This window comes from Lactuca serriola, chromosome 4 (assembly GCF_051521515.1).
Source record: "Lactuca serriola cultivar US96UC23 chromosome 4, Lser_US96UC23_V15, whole genome shotgun sequence".
Lineage (NCBI taxonomy): Eukaryota > Viridiplantae > Streptophyta > Magnoliopsida > Asterales > Asteraceae > Lactuca > Lactuca serriola.
Window position 1 is genome coordinate 11,792,963 of NC_136411.1, and position 5,303 is coordinate 11,798,265.

The 5,303-nt window shown below is 33.5% G+C and overlaps 1 long non-coding RNA gene across 1 annotated transcript; it reads left to right on the forward strand.

The window, feature by feature from the left end:
- The first annotated feature begins 328 nt into the window (after positions 1-328).
- On the forward strand, positions 329-4,890 carry LOC145101038 (uncharacterized). Its single transcript, XR_013705434.1, has 9 exons — positions 329-714; positions 904-1,863; positions 1,994-2,120; positions 2,205-2,237; positions 2,407-2,499; positions 2,912-2,974; positions 3,104-3,149; positions 3,277-4,260; positions 4,361-4,890. It is a non-coding gene; the product is annotated as an uncharacterized LOC145101038 (long non-coding RNA).
- Positions 4,891-5,303: the final 413 nt, after the last annotated feature.

Genomic DNA, 5,303 nt, shown 5'->3' on the forward strand with positions numbered 1-5,303 from the left:
GATGGGTAGGGTATAGGTGGGAATACGGGTATTTATAGGTGAAAGTAAAATAATCAATTTTATTTATTACTTTTTTATTAAATAAATAAGGTATAAACAATAAACAAATTAAAAATAAAATACAGAATGGTAATAAACTCTTTTTAGGTTATGATAAATTGATAATGACCAAATACGTAATAAAACAAAATGATAGTGACAGCTGAGTTAAAAAAACTAAGTTATCGATCTAACACATAAATTATCCAAACGTTATAAACCATATGTATAATTTATATATATACTAATTCTAAACTACATGATGAACAGTATTTTGTTGTGATTGGACCCCTTCCAATTTTTTTTTTCTTTTTTTTAATCAGTGTCTGTAACACCTGTTGTGTTACGTGGTGTTTACTTGCTTCCCCCACCGCCTTCTGTCCAAGGTGTTACTTCTCGTAGCTTTCCCACCGCTTCATTATCCTCCAAATATCATGGTTTCCCGATTTCAGTTGATAATTTCAATCGGTGAAGTTAATCAATTTTTTTTTGTTCGGGGTTAGCTTCATCGACTGCACACAATCATGTTCCTTCGTCTCCTTCAACTACATCGGTACAGAAAACCCTGCGTCACCGGAAACGCCAAATTCCGTCTTCCTCTTATGTTCTACATCTCCTTTGCCACAACACAACGTTCCCATCGACCACTCTCTCACCGTCATCGCGCTATAATCGGTAGACCTCAAAGTTAACCTCAAGATTAGGGCTTTGTGCTCCTTAATCCTCTATCTAACTCTTTCCATTACGATTGAAAGTAACGATTACCATTTCCTTCCTTTGATGATTTCCGATTTTGATGGTTCCTTACTCATTTGTCACTCTTTTATTCCTCTTCAAGCACTAGACTCTTCTCTTCATTCTCAGGCTACCAAAGCTGCCGGAAGACTCGACATCAAGATGAGGTCGCCATTTACAAATCTAAAGGCGCCCTGATATGTTTACAACATTCATCGATTGAAGGAAGGGGTTTTCATCTTAATTTTGGTTCATCACTTTTGATCGATTCTTTAGTAAATACAGGGTACATCCCAAGTGTGGACTGAGAAAATGGGATCAAACGGGCGTCGTGGCGAGCCCCACTACCAAAACCAGATGGCTTGGCAAGACAAGGTTCATCGTATAACCTAACTTTATATGAAGCTCAACAACAATTAGGAGATCTTGAAAAACCCTTATGTAGTATGAATCTTGATGAACTTCTAGCTCCAATACTCATCGAGAAAGAAAACGGAGGTGGGTTCCTTCGATCGTTGACTGCTCAAAAAGAAACACGAAGGAAATAGGTGGTAATGGCGTTTCTATAGCATCGTCCTTAATATTTTTTGCTTTGTTAGGTTTCCTCAATTCAAGTGTCTTTGTGGCCTCCTAAAAATAACATCACTCTACATCATTCATTCATGGTTTTTTCGCTGGACATGAAGGCGAATCAAGGAATTGGAGATGGAAGGCAATCGCATCAGCCCATTCCTCGATTTTACATCTTCCGGTTTTATTTCATGCCCTAATTGTGTCTCTATTAGCAGGTTCATGGAAAACTTCCCACAATCAGACGAGATTTTAGAGTAGGTTCATGGAAAGATTCCCACAATCACTCCATCTTTCAACCCAACACCTACTCAGATTCCTCCAGTAACCACCATAGCCACCATCTATTTCTTCATGTATATTCCCTAATGTCTCTAATCTCAGTTCCCTTCCCCACGATAATCTTCCCAGAGGTTTGGTGGTGGAAGGTGGAGGTGAAATATCCAGTTTTTATGACAAGGAAGAAGCAATTTTGGGTATTGCTTTGATTTTGATTTTGGTTCCCAGTTTTATTGAAAGGTTCCTGATTTTCTTCTTTTTTCCTTCTGATTTTGCATGTAAAAGATCTATGACGATTTATATAAGATCTATAATATTGTTTTTTTATTTTTTATTTTTTTATTTTATTTTTTCTGTTCATAACATGAAGCTCGGTCCAAATGGGGGGTTTATGGTTGTCTGTGGTGACAACGTTCCATTTGTTGGTTCTACGGAAGCCACTTGAATTACCTCTAAGAGCCATTTTTGTTTTTTTGACAATGAAGCTCTTCATCCAGGTAGTGCCACTAAGATCCTTAAGTTTTCAAGTTCCTATTTATCTTTCTTTACAGTTTACACTGATTTTTTTTTTGGTTTTGAAGGATTTACCACAGATCTTGGCTCATTGATTGAAGGTACGGGTTTTTGTAATTAATACAGGTCAATGATGGCACTATAGATCTTGATCTGCCTCTTTATGCTACCACTTCTTTAGTTTCACTAGAAAATTTTGCATATTTTACTCCAGTTTTCTTAATGAGTTTGTGTTATCTCATGATTTCTGTAATGGTTGTCTATGTATAGGTTTTGCTATGTTGAATTTATTAGTTCAGAAATCTCAAGGAAGAGATGATGGTGAAATTATCCAAGTTTAAAGCCTGAACAATCAACTTAAAGGTACATCTTCCACTCAGATCACTTTATCAAGAGATAAAAAAATGGAAGCAGGATCTTTTTGGTCATTCCTTTGCTATTTATCAGCTTTAGAAGGGGTATTGATGTTAAAATAAACTGATTTATTCTTTTTTGTTAACTTATGTTTCATGTATTGATATATAAGGTCTTTCTTGTGTTAATTGGTTGGTTTTGCAAACATTGTTCTTAAAATTGGTTAAGTATTCGGCTGACTAGCAAGGGTATTTATGTTTTTTAGGGTTTGGTAGAATTGTCTTATTCTTATGATGTTTATCTTTGCATTTGCATTTTATGGGATCTCATCACATCCTTAATTAGTTTATGTGGTTGTAGATGTAAGATAATCTGTCTACCTTAATTTTTGTTTCATAATTTTCAATTTTTTTTAATGTAGGAAAAAGTTACTGATGTTGGTGGCTAGATTGAGCTACCCATGAAACCAAGAAATTACTTAAAAGTGAGTTTTGTTCATTTGTTTTTCTAACAGTTAATTATGCTCCTCTTGTGATTTTTGTTTTTTGAACGGTTGGTAATGTAAAAGCTGAGGCCGCTCTCATGAGTTAATGTATTCTATCTTATTTTACAGCACTTGTCAGCTTTAACACCAAAAAAAAGTGAGATTGTGTTTCTAGGTATTAATTGCTTCCTTTCCTTTGTCATATTAAGCATTTTTAAATCTCACATCTATAAATTTGTGAATAATAAACATTGGCCTAAACTAAATATAGTTGTTTGATTTTCAATTCATGATGCTTCTAGTGGTAGGTCGGCTGAAAAGGATGTAGATCCAGCACAATTCTCAAGAGAATTTATGAGAAAAGCTTCATCTTTAGTTGAGGATGAGGAGGTATCATCATTTTATTATGATATTATTAGTCGTACAAATTATATGCTTCTTTTCTTTTTATGATTTCTTAATATCTAATATACACAGCCGTTACTTTCACCTTGTAATTTGCACTGTTTAACCCAATTAATTTGATTCATTTTCATCTTCATTTGATGGAAAATATTATTTCACTTGGAAATGTTGAAGTTAAATCTGAAGGATCAAGACTCAAATTACTTCACTTCAGTTTGATGTTCTCTGTTTTGGGCTATTTTATATGCTAAATTGCCAAAATAATGTGGTGATCATATCATGGAATTGTTTGATAAGAACATATGCATAAAATTTTAATAGAATATAAAAAAGGTAATTTTTCATATCATTATATTGCTACTACCATTTGTTGAAATTTTGGCCCTGGAACAATACACATGAAATATAAGTTATAATTTTAGGTAAAAAAAAAGTGACAGATTAAGACGGAACTCTCTTCCGCATAGCAAGGAGAGTATGTTGGAAAGGTGTCAAATTTTTGTTACGTACTTATACTTTTACGAAGCTGATGATATTACACCAAGGTAATAAATTATAGCTTAATTTTTTTTATCATTATATTTGATGATTTACACGGATAAGTCTTTTTTAGAGAGCAGTTAGTGAAGTCTATATCAACAAAAGAGTGTTGAAGTGGAGTTAAGAAGCAATCCAGACCATCGACATGTTTGATCTTATTTGCTCCTATGGTCGTATTATTGCTCTTATGCATCATTTCAATTAGGTTATACAATATTCTTCATTGGAATACTCACATTTATAAGGCATTATCTCCGGTTCACATGTATAGATACCTTAAAAACAAACCCAAACCGGATGTTGAAATTTTTTTTAACGGGGCATCTTATTATGCATCACAGGTAAGCGTTTTTTTTTATATAAATACAACATTGGTCTTATTTTGTATAAATTTTCGATTTTTAATATAAAATTTTCATTTTTTGTTACTTTTATTTCCAGGGTCGGAAGCTATGTTTTGCTGATCTTGGACACTTTTCTCAGTTGCCTATCCAGGTTTGCTGATCTTGATTTCTTTTTAAGGGTTAATGTTACAAAATAGCAATGTACTTTTATAAGTTTATTTAGGAAATATCTATTTTTTTCAAATAGCTTTTACATCCTTTACTTTTTATACTTAATACTTGCTGTAATTGTTGGAAGCCAAACAATTATTACAGGGACTTTTTCGATTGTAAAACAATGTTGTTGGGTGATTGTTAAACCTTATTTCAAAATTGGAGATGAACAGCTAGAATGTGAAACTAAAGCTGGCCCACCAGAGCTTTTGTGCTGGGAACTTAAATGAAAGCATTGGATGTGCTCAACACATTGGGATTATCTACAAGATATAACATTGCACTTTTATTTGATTTTACTTGACCATTTTCATACGTATGTATTTTTAGAAATACCTGGTATTATATGTAAAGCATTGTAAAGTTTGTTGCTATTTTTTGTTTCTTAATAAATAACTATAAAATACCTTCCAACCCCCCGCGACTCCGACACCCGCAACGCGGGATTCTTCCCTAGTTTACTCTAAATCAGAACATATAGATCACTTCATTATATAACAGCAGACTCCTAGAGTGTACTTTTTTTAAGCAGCTTTAGTCCACGCTTTCCGCAACTTTCCACTTTATACCACCAACTTACATATTTCATTAGCGAGCTATGAGCTTCCATTATTTCTTTTGGTTTCCCTTTTAACAAACATTTGAAGTTAGAATAAATATAACTACCAACTTCAATGTTAAAATTGAAAAATATTTGAAAAAACTACGCATATGGGACAGGAATTGGTGCCACCTACGGTGTTTAATTAAGGGGTGGAGTTAATGAGATTATCAAAGCGAGTAGAAGATGTGCATTTAAAATCAAATAAAGAATTTCTATTATTTAT